Genomic DNA, 19,336 nt, shown 5'->3' with positions numbered 1-19,336 from the left:
GCCTCCTTGGGGGTCTGAGGATGGCCGGAGGGACTGGCAGGCAGAGGAATTCGAGGGAGCCAGGCAGCGGGATGGCAAAGATCCAAGTGAGGAAAGTGGAGAGGATGAGATGGCCTAGAGGGGGCAGTTTGGATGCTGAGTCCCCAAGGATTGTGACTTGGGTGCTGAAATCCTCGGGGAGACGGGGAACCCCAGGGTTACTGGATGCCAGCAGTTGGGATAGGCACAGGGTGACTGTAAGCAGAAGATGCAAACCACAGAGAAAGAAAGGCTGTGAGGAGGGCAAATGCTGATCTAAAAACCCCACAGGGACAAGAAGCTTCGCTTAGCTGCTGCCCTTTTTAAAAGGGGAGGGCAGGGTGGCTGTCCTGTGCTGAGCTGAGCCTTAAAGGAGGCGGGTCTGGAGCAGACCCGCCCAGACATGCCCATGATGAGATGAAGAGATGGTGAGGGGCCCTTGAGGCAGGCTTGGGGTGCCAGGCCATGCACTGGGGGTGGGGGGGGTGGGGGGGGGGGGGGGAGAGCTCACACTCAGTGGTTCCAGTGCTGCCCCTGCCGAATCCAGTTCTCCAATTAGCATCTCTGGTCCTCAGGTCTCCAGCTATCTAATTGGGCCGCTGTGTATGCAGAGAAAGGGGTTTTGCAATTTTGCAAGAATACGAAAAAATCATTGATACTGGTACATCTATGGTCATATTAGATACCAGTTTCATTAGATAGCTGGTTAATACCAGTTTCAAAAGAACAGAGCCCCCAACATGGGCAGACAGTGCTGGCAGGGCGTGGAGGTTTTGGATAGCAGGGACAGAAGACTGCCGAAAAGGAGGGCCGGATCGGTGCCAATCCAGGCGGTGTCTGGGATTAGAGGGGAGGCCAGAGAGGCTCGGTTAATGATCAGCACAGCAGGGAGGGGTAGAGCCTTAGGACCCTGAGGACCCCCTAGGACAGACGTGACCCAGAGGTCAACGAGGCTTGCATTGGCCCCTAGCTCCTGCCTGCTGTGCACGGTGCTCTGTTTGGGCTCATGTCTCCCTAGTACAAAGCTCAGCCCCTTGACTGGTTTCAGCAAGAAATCCCCCTGTGACTTTCACAAGTGTTATTGGGTTGATTCAAGACACAAGAGGTTATAGGGGGGCACCCACGGAGCCAGAGTCCTGCGCTCTCCCCTGGTGTAGAGAAGCAGACGCCCGCCCGCCCCCCACCCCATCTCTGGGCCCTTCCGGATCACCTGCGAGGCCCTGGCCTGGTCTGGGGAGACCAGCTCCCCACTCTCAACACATCCCCTCCTGTGCCAGTCCCTCTCTGGGTCCAGGGAGGAAGACAGGGGCCATATTACACCCTGTCCCGTCCTCAGGGGCATGCCGGTGGCACCAATGCCCATCTACTCGGGGGCCCGCCTCAACTCCACTCTTCAAACCACGGTCCGCCCCTGATGGAGCTGTGCCGGCCGTCATCGGAGCCCAGAGCAAGCGTGGGCCCTCTGAGGTCATGTGCCACTCTCCACTCCGTACCTGAGCAGTTCACTTTTCTTCTCTGGGCCTCGGCTTTATCACTGCCAAAGGGAACCTTCCTGAACTTCCCAGATGAGGCTGTGTGCGTGTGACAGGGGTGAGCACTCAGTCGATCTTAACTTATCATCATTATCACGATGGCTGTTATTTAGGACGCAAGACTAGAGACACCGTAAGACTCTGCCCGGTTAAAGCAAACACCACTAAGAGGCCGAAGAAACAGGGCGAAGGTGGTGGGGCCCTGCTGTAGGCCTCTCGAGAACCCCATGCTCTACGACCCCCAGTGCCGACTCAGGGGTGCACGAGCACATGCCCAAACCCGAACAACACTCTCCCCATCCTTGATCCGGGTTCTTTCACAAGCCAGGCACGGGCACAGGGAGCCAGCGCGCACTGGGAGCCAAGCTTCAGGGTGCGGCAGGCCCGTGGCGGGAGCAAAAGCAGACGGAAACAGTGGAAACCACTGGAGACAGTGGAACAACCACCGGCAAAGTGGAGGGCGCTGCCCGGCCCGGGCAGATACCGCCTTCAGGCACCCCAAGAAAGGGCTGGGCTGGAGGGAGGACCTGGAAGGAGACGAAAGAGATCGCCGGACCCAGCAGGTTTTTAATTAATGAATTAGTTCGAAAACATCTGCCTCCTGCCTCAGCGGCCAGTGGTGCCCTTCTGCTGTTCCCCAGCTTTTTCGAACGTCACAGCTGCCATGCTGGTTACGTGCTTCTTTCTACAAACCCCAAAGTAAACTTTTTTTCCCCCCCCCAAGACTTTGTATCCTGCTGGCCTCTGCAGTATACAAAACAAAAGCAAAACCAAACCAAAAAATCCCAGGCATTTCATAACCGTCCCAGGAGGCGTCTACGGCCATATGCTCCTGAAGTCGAGAGGGGGTGAGTGGGTGGTGGTGGTGAGCTGTGAAACTCCGAGGACTTGAAATTTCCTCACTAGTTGTATTAGCTAGAGTTCTCCAGAGAAACAGAACAGGAGACGATGGGAGATGACCATAGATATAGATGATAGATGGATATGATAGAAGGATAGGTAGAAGATGATGATAGATAGATAGATAGATAGATAGAATAGCTAGCCAGAGAAATAGATAAAGAGATTTGTTTTAAGGAATTGGCTCCCATGATTACGGAGGCCAGCAAGTCCAAAATCTGCGGGGTAGGCCAGCAGGTGCGAGACCCAGAGAAGAGCCAGTGCAGTTCAAGTTCAAAGGCCATCTGCTGGCAGAATTCGCTCTTGCTGAGGGACGCCAGTCTTTCGTTGTTCTCAGGCTTTCCCACGACTGGATGAGGCCCACCCACATGGTGGAGGACACTCTGCTTCCCTCAAAGTCCACCGATTTCAATGTGAATCTCAATCAAAACCTCACAGAAACATCCAAAATAACGTTCGACCAAATATCTAGGCCCCGTGGCCCAGCCAAGAGGACAGGCAAAAACGAACCATCCTGACTCTATGTAGTGAGAACACAGAATGTATTTGGATATTAACGAAGTCTTCATTATCTCTAGGGCTGTGGTCCTCACTCGGGGGGGGGCCATCTTACCCCCAGAGAACCTTTGGCAATGTCCCAGCCGGGGACTGGGGAGGAAGAGAGGGGTACTAGGGGTGGCATCCAGCGAGTGGAGGCGGGCGGTGCAACCCAAACTCCTACAATGCACAGGGCAGCCCCGACCACAAAGAATCATCCAGACCAAAATGTCAACAATACCAAGGTTGAGAAACCTCAATGGTCCTGTTCTAGAAGTCCATGACTTCTCACAATGAAATTACATAATTAAAGGCAAATTTCCCTCATCCTGGACTCTTGAAAAAGAAATACATGTGTTTCAGTGACAAGGGCCTGCTTGGTACAGGCAGCTAATGTAGCTGGAACTTCTGTGTGCTTTTCCGTCCCTGGAGCAGAAAATAGCAAACCACCCTGATCCAGATCCGCTCCTGGATGCAATGGAAAATTTTAGATAAAGCAAGCCCTTTCCTTCAGGGAGCGCGCACAGCATAACGGCTGCTTTCTCAGTCACCGATACAAAGGACAGCAGAGATTAACGTCCCCCATGGCTCCCTCAGCACACTCACCTAGAACAGGCAGGACGGACACACAGGCTTTTGGCTCAGCTACTTAAAGATTCTCATAAGAAGGTCTAGAAACCCCTTTCCAAATGACTGCAGCCTATTTTCCAAAATGGACCTCGTATGGCTCAAGCTGATGAGCCTCGGAGTCCGTACACACGGCAGAGGGGTGAAGGGTGAACTTGGAAGACGGCATCTGTCTATGGAGCCAGCCTCGGAGCATAATGTGGAGGGAAGAGAAAGCTGTGTAGGTGAAGCTCTCCTTCAGCCGGGACTTCGGCCACACCTTATGTCCCTGTCTCCCGGCAGAGTCCCCACCCTCCACACCCACCAGCAACCCTCCACAAGCCCTTGTCTCTGCCACAGAAGGACTAAGACCAGCTGTGACCTCGTGGGGAGGCGGCCGCTTCTGACCCACAACTCCATGCGTGCGATGCTGACATCCTTTCTACCTCTCAGATGTGAGGATGTCCAGTGAGTTGGTTCTACTCTTAAGCCGCAACATGCACAGCACAGCTGGATGACATCACAAGGCGGCTGGAAAACAGGTTTCAGGGCGCCAGATGGAACAGGCATTTGCAAAGGTCACGTGCTTGACCACAAAAGTCTCCACCTTCGGTGCCAATGATGCCTCAGCCTCTGTACGTCAGTTGATTAGAGACTTTAGGTTCAGTCACTTCTAGAAACCCTATCTGCCAGGGTGACATCACTAACCGGGGAAGCCCTGTGTGACTGCGGAAGTCATTCGGCACAAACGAGCAGCTTTTTCGGTTACGTTAAGACTCATCCTAGCTCCAGTCCCTAGAATTACCCAACATCAGAGTTGGTGTCAGGCCGGACCCAGAAAGGCAGCCCAAGGGTTTGTGGTCCCTGGATCTTCTGCACCTGCAACCTGGAAAGCAGAGCATGGTGGGTGGACACCCATCCTTGCCCGTAGGACCCATGTGAGAAACCCACAACCTGGCCAGCACCAGCTCTCAGACTCGCGTAGATTGGGCAGATTTTGGAGGAGAAAGGACCTGTGAACAAAAATCACAACCCAAACAAACCAACGGACCTAGGAAACCATGTTTGGAATAATCCTAAGTCAGATTTCCTTAAAGCATAATCAGGAACCCCCCTCAGACGACATTAACGTCACATCATATACCTCTAACGGCCCCGGGAGGATGCTGAGTTAAGATAACTAATGAAGCCCTTCATGTACTTATTGCGTGGGTTTCACAGCTGAAGCTTTTTTCCTGCCTTAAACCAAATTTTTGCCAACTTAATAGGTTCTTGAACTATCCTCATAGAGCCCCTTAGCGTCTTAAAAGGATCCCCCCCAAAAGTCATCCTAGGAAACACCACCACAACCAGGAGATTATTACCTCGGAGGCAGAAACCATCACAATGTCTAAGAAAGAGAACCAGCATCAGTTTGATAAACAAGTGTTTTCCTCAAGGACAATTAGGTAATCTGAACAGAATGAGAAAATGATAATGGAGCACTTATTACTTGCTTTGTCTCAACTTTAGAGACTTAACCAGAGTTACACTGTGTTTCAGGAATCACAAAGGCATCCAAGGAGACCTGTTTCCCACCACTACCTCCACCACCATTATCTTCAGCATCACCGCCACCATCACCTTCCTCCTCGCATCTACTGAGCACTTACCATGTGCCAGGGACTCACGGCAACCTTACCTGGTAGACGCTGTCACTGTTGATATTCCATAAGCACAGGGCGGTAGATAACTTGCTTCACTCACACAGCTAGAAGGTGGCAAAGTGACATTGATCTGACCACCAGGCTCTAGGCTGTTCACCACCCGTCTTTAATTTTTTTTTATTTATTCTTGAGAAAGAAAGAGACAGAGCGTCAGCGGGGGAGGGACAGAGAGGGGGGCGGGGACACAGAATCCGAAGCAGGCTCCAGGCTCCGAGCTGTCAGCACAGAGCCCGCAAGGGGGCTCGAACCCATAAACCATGAGATCGTGACCGGAGCTGAAGTCGGACGCTTAACCGACCGAGCCACCTGGGCGCCCCTTCATCACCGATCTTTGAAGAGCAGAACGCTCCACTGCCGTTTCCACACTGCATCCATCCCCTACCCTCTGACAACCCGGACCGTCGCCAGGCTCCTCTGTCTCCCCACAGAAGACGGCAGACGTTGCTCTGCCAATGCACAGAAGCCATCCCAGGGGTGGTAGGCGTCAGTAGTGGGAGGAAAAACAGGGAGGTCCTCTGGTTGCCAAACATCTGGATCGGAGCCCGACAGGTGCTGGGTCCTGCTCCCAGGATGGGTAAACCTAGGAGAAATTTGGACCCCATTCCTCCTGAGACGGAGAACGAAAGGGAGGAAATCATGAGAGACTAGATTAAAGTCCAGCTTCCCACTCCAAGTTCAAGACCCCGTCTCCTCCAGCGGTCAATGGGACCCCCCTATAGACATGCTGCGGGTCCTCATCTCCAGTGGGGCTGGGGCAGGGAGCTTGAAAGGAGAGCCGATGGGGAGAGCTGGTCTACAGTGGTGAGCGTCCCCCAAAATCAGATGGACAAGAGGATGGGGCCACCCCCTGCTTGCCCCTTGGGAGTTGACCGAGAGCGGAAAATACAAAGAAAAGCACTGACCTTTCCGCTTTGCTGCAGGGATGCCATCTTCTCCCCAGGGCCCTTTCCCTCCTCTTCCTGGGAATGGAGCCCATTATAGATGTACAGGCAACGAGCCCACTTCTAACAGCTCCGTTTTGCAACCTGACAGTTACACGTGGCGCAGGACAGAGTTCTGGTGAATGTGATACAAGTGGAGGGTGTCTTAAGGGAGTTGGATCATCCAGAAGATTTGCCTGTTGTTGCCCCTCACCTCTTTCTCCTATGTGGAAAACAGGTATGATGGCCTGTGCTCCAGCAGCCACTTTGGATTATGAGGCAACCAAGGGAACGGATGCTGTTGCCAAGGGTGACAGAAAGACAGAAAGAGCCTGGATCCCTATGACAATGGAACCACCATGCCAGCCCCAACCTGCCTCTAGACTTCGCTTAGAGAAAAACAAACACTCGAGTGTTTAAGCCACTATTTTTTGGCCACAACAGCGAAGTTCAGAGCACACACTGAGTATATCTCAGCGCTTCCTCTCACTAGCCCTGAGACCTTGGATGGGTTTCTTGACCTCTCCTTATCTCAGTTTCCCCATATGTAAAATGAGGCTAATTAGACTTTCTATTCCAGGGTTTTTGGGCGCCTGGCCCACAGTAGCATCGTAAGCTTTGACAGCGATATGAATCGTAATGACGATGATGGTCGTTGATACTAGTGACACCGACGATGATCATTCTTGAGTTTTCTCCCACGTGCAGCTGAACCTAATCCTGTTTGATACAAACGCTCACCGTGGCCGAGCGGGAGTGCGTTTTCCCTGGAACAAAGGAGGAGACATCACTCCTTAACCTCCATCAGCAGCTGCTCCAGGAAACCATGAGGTCAGAAAAGCAGAGGCCAGTTCCCGGGAAGGAGCACCCTGGGGCAGTCATGGCAAGCCTGGTAAATGACTCGTCCAGCCCACTACCAGGCTCGTATTTGCTGGGTCGGCATACAAGCAGGACGCAATAGACAGAATATCAAGGTTGCGTGAGGGAAGGAAGGGGGCGAGACCATCCAGAGACGACGGGGCAGGGATGAGGTTCCCGTGGGAGCACATCCGAACTGGGGAGAGTGGGTAAGGTTGTCCGGGATGACGCTCGATGAGGCCGGCCCCCCTTCCGCCCTCTCCGACACCTACAGTAAGACCACCAGCCAGGCTCCTCGTGTGCGCTCCTGTCCTGATTTCCTGAAGCATCCTGTGTCCGTAAGTCCTTCAGGAAAGCAGCATAATTTCTACCTGCTTATAGCAGAGAGAAGAGAAGCTCACAGTAATTAGACACCTTGTTGGCTGTGTTCTCTGGTTGTCAGGGCAGGGGCAGACTCCACCGTCCTGGGCTCTAACCCTGCGGATGCCAGCACGAGCCAGAGCCAGGACCGCTGGGTGCTGACGTGCTGACCTGGGACTGAGAGCAGGGGCCCGCTTCTCTCTCTGCCTGCTTTTCTAATCCCAGGTGGCTGGATGGTCGGAGGGCAGGTTGGCAGCAACCGTCCACCTCGGGGGGCACCCCCTGCTCCCAGAAGGCCCGAGGATGGGCCTGTTAGCGGGGCTCCCCTGCAGGCTCTGGGGAGAAATGATGCACTTCTCGGGGGGGGGGGGCCCCCCCACCCTCCTACCCCCTTCCTCCTTCCTTCTCACGGTGGTTGGAAAGATCTTGACCCAGATGGCCGGGGATGCTGCTCCTGGCCCTGAGGATACCGCAGCAGCTGAGCCGAGCACCGATCGGGGCCGACTACCCACAGTTGGCGGTGCGGCCCTGAGATCGAGGAGCTGGGGCCCCTCTCCAGCCGCTTGGAAACCATGCACGATCCAAGGCAGCTCACCATTGCAGGGACTCACACAGGGCCTGGGGCTGAAGAGCTGTGGCCGGACTCTCTCTCTCCTAATGGAGCTTGTTAGGACGCAGAAGGCCTTTCAAACGTGCCTGACCGCATCCCCGCCGCAGGCCATGATTGCACTGGCCTACCTTCCGATGGGATTCGCAAGGGTTCTCCAGAGGCATTCCCGGTCACCTGGGGGCCGTGGAGGCAGAGAAGTGAGGGCCAACCCCTGAGGACAGTCTGTCAAGGCAACTGGTGCACAGCCTGTGCTCAGAGTGGCCCCCAGACTCCGTCCAGGCAACAGGCCGGGTGTGCAGACTTCCTTCAGAGATTCACTCTTCTTTACGGAAATGACTAGCGCTGCCGGGCTCACCACGAGAACGTGTAGTGAAGCCGGGACTGGACCCGTCTGTCCGTCTCCAAAGACCTTGCCCCGCACCGCCTAGAATCTGCATGTCGTCACTCCGTTTCATTAAGCAAGCCAAGCATCTTCTTCCCGTCCGCTCCTCTGGGAGAAAAGCCAGGCGGGATCCAGGAAAGCTAGGTATTTTCCGCAGCGAGGTTACCGCTGTGCCGATCTCACCGGTTTCCGTTTTCGCTGAACACGGTCCTTGTCGGAGGCCAGTACCCTCATCAACGCGGCCGCATCAGCCGGATCCCCAGAGGCGATACCACTCCCCCCTCGGCCGGCAGGAAGCGGCTGCTGGCAGGTCAGATTTTTGACCGTTGGGCAGACGAGATGAGGAGGCTGGTGGCTCCCCGAGGTGTGCGTGGGGCCGCCCCCAGCTTCCGCTCACCCCCACCCCCTCCAGGAACACAGCCCCGGCCCTGTGAATGACCTCTGGAGAGGCACACGGAGAGCAGCTCAGAGGGCAACGCAGCCCAGACGGGGAAGAGCCCGGAATGACTCCGGGATGGGGGCCCCAGCTCAGCCCTCAAGGCTGCCCCAGGGCCAGGCACAGAGAGGGAAGCGAGGCCTTCTTCTCTTTCCTCCTGCCTCTGTGGGATGCAGGGGTTCTGTCTGGGGGACCCCAAGTGCCTTTGGTGCAGGTGCCAGCTGCGGCCGGCCATCCTTCCAGCGTCAGGATGGAAAGGTCCAGTAGGTCACGGATGTGGCCTCCGTGAAGTCAAGGACCTTTCAGAGCCGGGGGAAGTGAGCAGACGTATGTGGGAGACGGTGGGGGCAGGGCAGGGTGGAGAGCTCCACTCACCCGCCTGGGAGTCTGGTCTCAAGTTAGAAAGCAGATGTCGCTGGGCCCGTCCCCCGGGCTGGAGTCTGGAGGACGGCGGAGAAAGGAAGGAGACAACTTTTTACTGGCTGCCAGTTCCGTGTCCACCCTGATAAAGAGCTCGGTACAATTTGTGTCGTTTAATTAAATCTTCCTGAAAACCCTACAAACCAGGAAGATCCCCACTTCAAACACGAGGACGCGGAAGCACGAGGCAGGCTCCTTGCCCGGAGCCCTGCGGCCAGAAGGGGGTAGGGTGGACCCGGGGTCCACGCGCTCCTGGGCCCACTGTGCCGCCGCCCAAGGGACACAGCAGAACTCTGCTCGTGGCCTCGGTCCCGAGTCAGGAGGCCAGAGTCCAGCTCGCCAATCCGCAGATACTCCTGGGGCAGCTGCCATGGGCCAAGTCCTGTTCCAGATGCCGCGAGATGGCACTCAACCCCAAAGACGTGGCCTCTGCCCTAATGGCTTCTCGCCTTCAGGGGTCGAGCGAGGAGAAGGGGCTGGTGACACCAGCGGCCAGCAAGGTGGAGACAGCCGGACAGCAAGTGCCGGGAAGGGGTCCCTCAGTGTGCAGAGTTTAGGGGGACGGGATTCCCAGGCTCCTTTGCCCAGGCAGGGAAGACACTTTGCAACCTTTCCCGCTACAGGCTAACTTCCCCCCCCCCCCGGCAAACCGGGCCCCCCCCCCCCCCGTCTCTCTGGTGGCCCAGAGAGAGCCCCCGGCTCCCGGGGTCCAGCTTCTTCTCACCTAGGCTCTCGACGCTGACAACTTTCCCTTTGTTTTCTTTTTTTCAGTAAGAGCTAGAGAAAAGTTGAAATCATATCCCCGCGATTGAATTTCTTGGTGTTGTTTTGTAAATACCGCTCTTAAAATATCAAGGCAGGTTAGAGTCTGATTTACACATTTTATTTATTTATTTATTTGCCAGGAAAATGTATTAACATTTTGTAGGTTTTTGTTTGTTTGTTTGCTTGTTTTTTTTTTAGTGAGACCAAGAATGAGCTCGGGCAGGATAACAGGTCTTGAGGTGGGCAGTGCTGGGTGGCGGCTGCCCACGGCTGTGACCTTGACAAACCTGATGTGGCGGGGGGGGGGGGGGGAGAGGTGGTGACCCCTGGGATCAGGAGCTGCTGGCCAGCTCACCAAGGACCTGAGCTGTCTGCACATCGAACTTTGTTTTGTCGGCAGACCGGGGGCTTTCAGGCCACCAAGGCCACCTGTCCCGCCCCCCCCCCCCCCGGCTGCAAACCAGCTAACACATCACCAAGGGAGAGGGCAGGAGTGACCCTGGGAAGCCAGCGACCCCTCCTGGTGAAGGGGAAACCCGGGCTACAGGCAGGTGGCCGTCCTGAGATCCTCGGGGGATGATGTACTTGACCACACGACTGCCCCGTGTGGAGACGCTGCTCCGGAAGCCAGCGGACGGGGGAGGGCACCCCGGGGTGCACCCTCCCGAGGCCTGTCCCACTGCACCCTTAGCCTCAGTGGGCGGGGACCTGGGGCTTCACCCTCTCCCAGCAGATTCACTCAGGAAAACAGCGGGTGCAAGACCACCCCCCTCACTTTTCACGCCCTGGTTTTCACTGTGTGAAAGGACTATCCCTCGTACATATTCCTATTTAGTAATATTTCTACCCAACACATGCACACCTCATTTGTGTTTCCACAAACAACAAATACAAATAGTCTCCAATCACCGTCGTGGCCTGGACAGTTTTATTTAAAATGTGACTTCCCAGTTAGGTCCCTCCCTAATAATTATGATTTTCAGGGAGGAGAATTATGATCTTTTAACGTGTCAGACTTCAGACTTCCGAAAGACAGGGCTGAATTTCCCAAATAAATAGGAGTTGTTTTCGGTCTCATTGAAAATAACCCAGGGGCACCTGGCTGGCTCAGTCAGTGGAGTGTGAGAGTCTTGATCTTGGAGTCAGGAGTTTGAGCCCCATGTTGGGAGTAGAGATTACTTTAAAAAAAATAAAATTTGAGGCACCTGGGTGACTCACTCGGTTAAGCGTCGGACTTTGCCTCGGGTTGTGATCTTGTGGTTTGTGGGTTTGAACCCCACATCAGGCTCCGTGCGGACAGCTCAGAGCCTGGAACCTGCTTCACGTTCTGTCTCCTTCTCCATCTGCCCCTCCCCTCCTCGTGCTCTGTCTCTGTCTCTCTCTCTCAAAAATAAACATTAAAAAAACTTTGGGGGGGTGGCAGCATGTGAGTGGCTCAGTCGGTTAAACGGCCAACTTCGGCTCAGGTCATGATCTCACGGTTCATAGGTTTGAGCTCGCATCAGGCTCTGTGCTGACAGCTCAGAGCCTGGAACCTGCTTCGGATTCTGTCTCCCTCTCTCTGCCCCTCCCCTGCACGTGCTCTGTCTCTCAAATATTAAAAAAAAAAATGAGAAAAAAATTTTTTTAAAGAAAATGGTCAAAAGACACATCAAAAGAGGCTCTTCTTCGCCCATAATTGGGGAAACGAAAATTAAAATGAGATAAAACTTTGTAACCATCAGACTGCAAACATCGGAAAGTCTGATGAGCAGCCGGTGTCGCTGCGGGAGGGGCACAGCCTCTTTGTCCACTGCGGGTGGGCCAATCCCCTCAGTCGCTCTCTCGGGCATCTTTGGAAAGGACAACACAGCCGTGCCTACCGAAATTTACATCGGCCTTCCCTTCAATCCGGCAACTCCCGTCTACACGCCTGTTCCGGAGAAACATTCACTTGTGCACACAGGTCAGGTCAAGGCTCCTCACGACTTGCGTATGGTAGGAGCCGAAACCACCGCAATGAGGCGGGACCGGGAAATGGTTAAGTGAGCCACGGCACACCTGTGTCCAACAATTCTGGGTGCCACCGACACGAGCGAAGGGGCCAAGCACGCTCTCCCCAAAACACGAGAAAGAAGCGTACGTACTACAGGAACTCCTCTAGATGACACAGGAAGGGGAGAAAACATTTAAAATATACTTCTCGGGGGTGCCCAGCCGGCTCAGTCAGAAGACCATGCGACTCTTGATCTCAGGCTTGCGAGTTCAAGCCCCACGTGGGGTGTAGAGATTACTTACATAAAACCTACAATTTTTTCATTTTTTAAAAAAATTTTTTAATGTTTATTTATTTTTGAAGGAGAGAGAGAGTGTGAGTGGGAGAGGGGCAGAGAGAGGGAGAGAGACACAGAATCCGAAGGAGGCTCCAGGCTCTGAGCTGTCAGCACAGAGCCCAACATGGGGCTTGAACCCACAAACTGCGAGATCATGACCTGAGCTGAAGTCAGACGCTAAACCGACTGAGCCACCCAGGCGCCCTTATCCTAAAATTTTTTTAAATATATTTATATATATATATATATAAAACATATATATATATACACACATATATATTATATATATATACATATATTTCTAGAAGGATGCCTAAGTAATTCATCTGAGGGACTGCCCCGAGGGAGGGTCAGGGACTTTTCATCTGAGACCCTTTCACGGCATTTGGTTCATTTTTTCTGTGTTTCTACATTCCTTTTTTAGCCATTAAAAGAAAATCAAATTAGTTTTAGAGTTTTTAAAAAGCTTTTCAAGGACATGCTTTTAAAAAAAAGCATGCTTTAAATAAAGAAACCAAAGAACAACATTTACATTGTATCAGCTAGGCAAAAGAATACACAGAAAAACAAAACCTGGGGCTCCAGGGGGACTCAGTCAATTAAGCCTCGGACTCCTGATTTCAGCTCAGGTCATGACCTTGGAGTTCCAGGGATCAAGACCCTTGAGATTCTCTCTCTCCCCCTCTCTCTCTGCCCCTCCCCCGCTCGTGCTCCCTCCTTCTCTCAAAATAAATACGCCTAAAATAAAAACCGTATTTTTGTTTTGACACATGTATGTAGATACATGGACACACGACTGAAGGGTGCCCACCTCCTAGTGGGTGGGCTGCAGCGATGCTATTTTAATGTAAGTGAAAATATTCTTGGATAAACCATTAATTTAAAAATCTTACCATCGAAAGTAAAAGTAAAGCGTGTTCAGGTAACAGTGTGTCAGAAAAAGAAAGTGCACATCTATCCCGATCAAAAGAATTGACATTAAAAATACGTGACATATTTAATTGTCTCATTTCCTACACACGTCAAATATCACACCCCTGTACAGTTTATTTCACAAGCGCTTTTTAATCCCGTAGCCACAATCCCCCCATATTTTTACATTACTTTTGTCTAGCGTTTTTAAATATTAGATACAGAATTTGTTAGAAGGTGACAGGGAACAGACACATTCTTTATGCTGAATAATGTATCATATTTAACGTAAAGATTATTAACGTTTTCGATATCAAGAATTGGACGCTGCTGGGAGTCACATTTATTTGTAGGTCCCAAAATAGCCCTGAGGTCTAAATAGGAAAATATCTTTTATAAACCGTAACAAAACTCACCTTCAAAATAAAAAGCTATGAAATGCACCCAATGCTATCCCCGGTCAACATTTTCAAAACAGCCGTTTTCAGAAATGACAATGGAAATAACTTTACATTCAGAAAACAGAGCTTATCCCAAGATGACAGAATTTGAAATCTGGTACCCCGTGCAGAAGCCTGTTCGATTCTCAGACTGCCATAAAGTTGCCATTATTAAACACACATCCTCAGACACCCAAAACATGACAAGGCAGGACAATGATTTCAATGAAGAGAATTCCAAAGAAACCTTTTTCTGTTCAACTGACCAGGGGTGTATCATTCAAATTCCTGAGGACGCCCCCACAGGCTCGGAGAGCTGCTGGTAACATTTCCAGGTTTACAGTTTTTTGTTTTTTGTTTTTTTGTTTTTTTTGGTTTTCATCCAGTCGTCCATAATTGTGCAGTTCCAAACCAGCTTCGAGAACTTCTGCTCAAGAGCTGGTGTTAATAAAGTGCTTCAACGCAAGCTCCCAAAACATTATACGGTGTCAGGTCAACACAGGTCACTGCCCTATGAGCTTCATTTTTGTTTCTCACCTACATCTCCTCTAAAAACAATATAAAGCTGTAACACTATGAAGAATCGATGCCTCTCAAAACCCAAGTTGTGTTAGCTTTGATTAGAGTACTTCATACTTGGGATTTGGGAAAATCCTAGTGCTTCCTCGGGGTACGATGCTGATTCTATGGGCTAACCTGGCACCAAATTCGAAGTTCAGTCCCCACCCTGTGGCCACAGCTGAAAGTCTGCTGGAGCTCCCCAAGCAGAGTCCTCTCCGGCTTTTGCTTCTCAAGGCAGAGGACACGTGTCAAAGGCAGAGAGATGTCCCCGATTCGGTGACTGGACCTTGTCCTACATGAGGCGCCTGGCCCAACACTCCACTTCGAGAAGATCCGGGTTACGACATGCTAGCTGTGTTCCACGCCCCACGGGATGAAGTGTTTCCAGTAGGTTTTGGACCGTCCAACCTCCTGAACACACACATCAATGAAGGTCACGCCTGACGCTCCCCGGGAGCCACCGCAGCCGTCACCTTTGCGAACACAGGACCTGCTCTTCCTTTAGTTGTTCATTTGCGCGTGCACGTGCGTGTGGGCACACTCACACCTTATCACACACCGTGCACTCCGGCTCGGCCTGCAGCCGAGGGCCATCAGAGTGCTGCAGGGACCGTGCCTCTCTCAGAAGTCTTGTTTCAGGCTGGGACACAATGCAGAAATTGTGCGCACGGCACGGGCATTCAACCGAGTCGCTCGAAAACCAGTTAAATCAGTTCGGGTAGTGGTTAAGTTTTGTGTTTCGTGTTTTTCTGTTTGTCTCGGGTTTTTTTCCCCCCAAAACCAGCCTCCAGAGGAATTTTTTTAGCCGCTTGTTTTCAACGTTAATGAAGAAACAGGTGAATTCGAGGCCACAGAAATGGGCAGCTGACTCCAGAGTTACACAGACGAAAGAAACAAGTTCTAGATGCATCGAGGTGTCAAGCTGAGAAAACGACAATCAGCACTTCAGGGAGACCGGTTTTGTCCTAAGTTCTCTGTGGGTAACAGCACCCCCACGGTGAGGATTATCTGCCGGATTCCAGTTGCCATCATGAACGCGACCTCATCGTTCTGCGTGGGCCGGTTGTCACGGCCCTCCTGCCTTCCCTTCCCTGAAGGATAGTGGTCCTCTAGGCCGTTGGCCTGGCTCAAGGGGGCTGGTGCGAGGCTGCCGTGGCGGGAAACGAGGACCCGGCACACGGAGTACCCACAGACAGTGCAGAGCCCGGTCACCCACGTGGGCCGGAAAGGGCGCTGAGCAAATACCCGGGCAGCGTGTCAGAACTTCCCCAAATACTGCAAAGAAGAACAAATGCTTGCACTTGATCGCATGAAAGACGGCGACTTGGAGCTCACAGTAGGTCATGATGAGCCTCCACGCTGCGGGGCGGACAGGTGTTGTAGGAGACAGGAAAGGAGCAAGCAGGAACGTCCAGGGGAGCCTGGGGGAGGAGGAACCCCTGGCTTCCATCAGAGCGCCTTCCCTAGAGCAAACTTAGGTAAATTAGGGAGAGACAGGCTCCTCTCTGACTGTAGTGTGGACGAGGGGGGAAAGGCAGTGCTCTTGCCAGAGGCTACAAGGGACGAATCGTGCCCCCTTCTGAGTCTTGGCTCATTAAGTTAACTCTCAGGGAGGCCTTTCTTCCTAACGTGGTACCCTCATTCTTCCCTGTGGAACACGGGCTTGGCATCCCCGTCAGGACGGGGTCCGGCCTCGCCTCGTGGGATTCTATCTCGCACACCAACTCCTGGTCTCCACGCAGACGCCGGGCCCCCGGAGACCCGCTCACCACTGACAGCGTGGAAGGAAGTGGGCAGAGGCGTCTGGAACTGCCTCTCCACGCATGCAGGCCCCACGTCCCAGCGGACATCATGAATCTCTGTCCCCTGCAGAATGAGCCTGGTGTCTCGGGAGGAACCGACGCTGAGACAAGGAACCATCTGTGATTTCCCACCTCCGTGTTCCTGACGTGCTGCCGGGAGCCTGCTGGGAGATGCTTCAGAGACAGTGACGAAGGTCCGTGATGCTATGGGCCGTGTGTCCCTAGTGTGGCCAAAGACGTGACAGCTTATGCCTCTTAACACTGAGGCCATTCCAGATGGACTTCCCTCGGCTTTCCAGATTTTCCCTCTGCCTCCCCAGTGGTGAGCGGCACACGGGGATGACCGTGGAACATGGGTCCACATGAGCCAGGACAAGAAACTGTCATTCCCGCGGCATGCATCCCGACAGCAGACACGGAGGAACCAGTTCTAGAGGTAAAAGTGACGAATGGCCCGTCTCTGTTATCCCAGCCACCGCTGCTTACATACAGGCTGAATCTGTTTTAAATACAAGGGTTCACATCCACAAGAGGTAACTGAGAGGTGCCGAGGTGACCTCACATCTACCCCCAAAGCCGTTTCAGCTGCCAAAGTCCCGGGTCTCCAATAACCAGAAAATCTCAACAGAGGGAGCCTCTGGAGAGCTCCCTGGAAAACAGCAGTACTGATATCGTCTTAGAAATATTTCTTCTTGGGGCGCCTGGGTGGCGCAGTCGGTTAAGCGTCCGACTTCAGCCAGGTCACGATCTCGCGGTCCGTGGGTTCGAGCCCCGCGTCGGGCTCTGGGCTGATGGCTCGGAGCCTGGAGCCTGTTTCCGATTCTGTGTCTCCCTCTCTCTCTGCCCCTCCCCCGTTCTTGCTCTGTCTCTCTCTGTCCCAAAAATAAATAAACGTTGAAAAAAAAATTAAATAAATAGAAATATTTCTTGTGTCTAGTGTGATCATAATTCACTCAAACGCTAAAAAGTATTAAAATATACTTCATCTTTTCCTCTAACTATATTTATGTATAAATCCCTGAGAAGGTACCTGTCAACTTGAAATTCACTATTCACAGTTAATAAGCATCAGGGGTGCAAGCAGACACGGGGTCCTCCCTGCTCCGCACAGCAGGGTGGTGCTGTTATCATCTGTCAGGAGAGCACACGAGGTCTCTTGCCCTTAAGAGGGCATAGCGGGCCGTGCCAAAATCCTAAGCCAACTGCAAAGAAGCTGGGGAAATCTGTAGTTCATTCACTGGGCAGGTGGAGGTCACTACATGATAATCCAAGAGGGACACCGCACTGCCTCTCACGATCGCCTTGCTTTTCTGCCCTTTTAGACCTCAGAGTGGTGGTGCCACGGAGGATCAGGGCATTTAGCCAAAAGTGGAGAAGAAAACAGGCAAAGGAGATGGCAGGGAACAAATGTGGGGACATGTGGAGAGCAGAAGGAGGTCACTGCCCATCAGTGCCCCTGCCCCCGACCTACAGCGGAAGCCAGGTGACAAAGAGTGACCCTGAGCTACAAAATGCAGCCAGCCATTCAAAGCAATGAATACACGAACGTGAAAATTATCTCAAAGAATGCCGGACTGGACCGCCAGGGAGCTCAGGTGTGTTTCTCTTCACCTTGGGGACCAGTCCCCATCTCATCCGAGGGCACTTGGCCAATCCCGACTCACACACGAGGGTGGCCTGCAGCCCCCTAATATCAGTGATGCTGAAAGAAAGCATTAGCATCGCACCTTCTCCCATCAGTCTGGTGCTGCCCAACAGACTGTTGGTTGAGGTTTTTGGAGAGGTGAGTCTGAGACCCCAGATTGCTCAATGCCCGATGGTGCCGAGCATCACAGGAGGATAGGCAGAGGCCAGCGCCATCCCAGCCCACATCATGAGACAGGTGCATATCACGACACAGCCAGGGAGCAGCACGATCTGACATGTGAATCCAGGGTCGGTCTCTACTATTTTAAGTCTATGGCTTCCAAGTAGGGTAATTTTTAAATAAAGTGCCGTCGTTAGTGCATATATATGACAGATACTCGGCAACCCAGATGGCCAGAGAGTCATTAGAATTTCTCAGTGCTTCAGAGATAAAAAGTATGGACGGAAACTCCCAGTGAGAGCTCAGAGCCCAGGGCAAATCGCATACATGCTCTGCCGAAGTCCCCATATCTTGGAAATTCTACAAAGTCAGCATGAGAATGAACTGAACATCACAGGGAGTCATCAAAGGAAAAATAAAAGTAATTCCACACCAGGGAGTCTTTGGAACGGAGTCTGGAGGAGGGAGCGGCCCAGCCCACGCCAGGACAATTTGCCTAAGATGAGTTTGTTTAATGTTTCGTCCTGATCCCTGTTCCGCTAGCCCCTCTCCCCCTTTTCAGTGGTTTGTATGACTCTGGCGCCTTACTCTTTTGCATCTTTTTTACGTTTTAAGGATATCTGAATTCAATTTCTGTAAGAGTACATAGAACTTAACTTTGTATTTCTACTAAAAATTTATTACATTCGCCCCCATTTTATCAAGCAATAGGTTTTTCTCCTATCTATTTTTGAGTATGCTAAAGGCTTTGCATCCAGTTTATCTGAAGTCCCTTGCTTAAAATGTTTAGTTCTAGCAATAAATACATGCTTCTCTATGCACGGTTTCGTACTTCGACAACAGGTTTTTCTTCATTATTATTACTGTATAAATAAGAGCTTTAAAAATAAGATACAAGGAACTCTGATCCCCGTCTCACTTCATCATTTTGCTGTAAAAGTAAATGCCTCCATCAAATAGAAACAAATATTCAGCATCGCTTAATCAAATCAATAAGAACGTACGAAGCTCATGCACACCTACGATGAGAAGGAAAGGCAAAGACCAGAGCAAACATCAAGGAAAGGGGAGGCTTCCGCAAATTCTGTATGAAATCATAGAGATATCACAAATAATTATTGCTAGAAACAGTATTTTAAACAAAAGGTCTTCGGGCAAATGTATTCATGACGTCTTAAATACAAAGACCAGTAAAAGGCAAATTTGATCATGATTAAAATACAAAATTATTCCGAAAAGGCCCTTTGATACATTGGTCTTAAAAATTTCTCAAGTGAGGTTCTAAAGGTAGGCTTTTTGGCAAATTGCCCGCTAGGTGTACTGACTGCTAAGGGAACAGGTTTTAGGCTAATCTTCTTGTGCCCTGCCCAACTCACTCTAGGGTGCTGCCTGAATAAATATGGAGCGCGTTCTGGGTGGAGCGCGTTCTGCCCCCCCCCCCCCCCCCCGGGG

This window comes from Herpailurus yagouaroundi, unplaced genomic scaffold (genome assembly GCF_014898765.1).
Source record: "Herpailurus yagouaroundi ecotype Mexico unplaced genomic scaffold, PumYag 29, whole genome shotgun sequence".
NCBI classification, from domain to species: domain Eukaryota; kingdom Metazoa; phylum Chordata; class Mammalia; order Carnivora; family Felidae; genus Herpailurus; species Herpailurus yagouaroundi.
This window is presented reverse-complemented; position numbering follows the sequence as displayed.